Raw genomic sequence first — 1367 nt, forward strand, 5'->3', positions numbered from 1 at the left:
AGAGCAGAAGCTATTGGCGTTCTCTTCATGAAGTTTTCCCCTTTGCCTATTTGCTCGAGGTTCTTCCCAACTTTCTCTTCCAACAGTTTCAATGTATCTGCTTTGATCCTCTTGGACTTGAGCTTTGTACAAGGAGAAAGGAATGGATCGATTTGCATTTTTCTACATGTTAACCGCCAGTTGAGCCAGCACCATCTGTTGAAAATGCTGTCTTTTTTCCACTGGGTGGTTTCAGCTCCTTTGTCAAAGATTAAGTGACCATAGGTGCGTGGGTTCATTTCGACCAGACACCTTCTAACTAACTGCTATTTTCAGCCTGGGGGATGCAGTGAGGAGCCAGAATAAGGACTCTGTTCTTGTCCTTTTTTGTGTGTGTCCCTTGTGCTAGCTTCTTTCCTGGGGGGCGGGGGACAGGGAGCTTGCTGAGTTAATTGGGCAGACACTTTCCTTTCAGCTCTGGGAGAGAGTTGAACACCACCCTAGCAGGAGGCCCCATGCTGAGGGAAATGGAAGACTTTCCCTGAGCTGATCCTGCATCAGGGACTTACTTGCTTAGCACCTGTTTCTTCCCAGGTATCAGCAGCAGTCCTTTTGGTCTCCTGGATGCCCCTGTTTAGACAATAGCTCGTGATTACTTCCTCATCCTGCTCCCAGGATGGCAAAGCCATGCTACACAGGGTGTGCTCATATTGGTCTGGCCACTCACCTTCATATGCTACACACAAAACAATCAGCTGGAAGCCAGAGAAGCTCCGTGTCCTCCTGGAATCCCCACAGCCTGCCTCTGCGCTCCTGCAGGATTGTGAGTTCACTCCATGTGATCCTTCTCTACAGGCTCCAGGAAGAATCCAGAAGGGATTGGCTTCCTGGGTGTGGGAAGAAATGCTAGAAAGAAAGGGGTGTCCAGGTAATATCTGAACCTGTTGGTGGGTGGAGGAAATTTGAAATCCTTTGCCGACTTAACACAGTCTGCTTGTGCTATGGGTCTGCTTATGCTAATGCATTCTGAATAAAACCTCCAAGCAGACAACTGCCTCGGAGATCATATATAGGAGTGTAACTTATAGCCACTGCCGGGGAGCAGTGACTCTACTGGCCTGCACATTGGAGAGGATAAGTGTACTCAATTCTAGAAACGCTTAGCCTTTGAAACCTCCTCACTTTATTCATTAGTATGGGGCTGGTCAAAGGAGAGGGCATCTTTGGAGTTGTCTTTGAATCAGGAGTAGGGTACAGGAAGAGGAGCATGAGGCAAGGTGTGGGTCAGGGGTACAGAAAGAGGAATGTGAGGCTTGGCATGGGACGGGGTGCAAGTTTTTCTCAGGGCAGTGTCCTGGGGCAGGACTGAGTCATAGGTTCTGCTGATA

This window comes from Mastomys coucha, unplaced genomic scaffold, assembly GCF_008632895.1.
Source record: "Mastomys coucha isolate ucsf_1 unplaced genomic scaffold, UCSF_Mcou_1 pScaffold15, whole genome shotgun sequence".
NCBI lineage: Eukaryota > Metazoa > Chordata > Mammalia > Rodentia > Muridae > Mastomys > Mastomys coucha.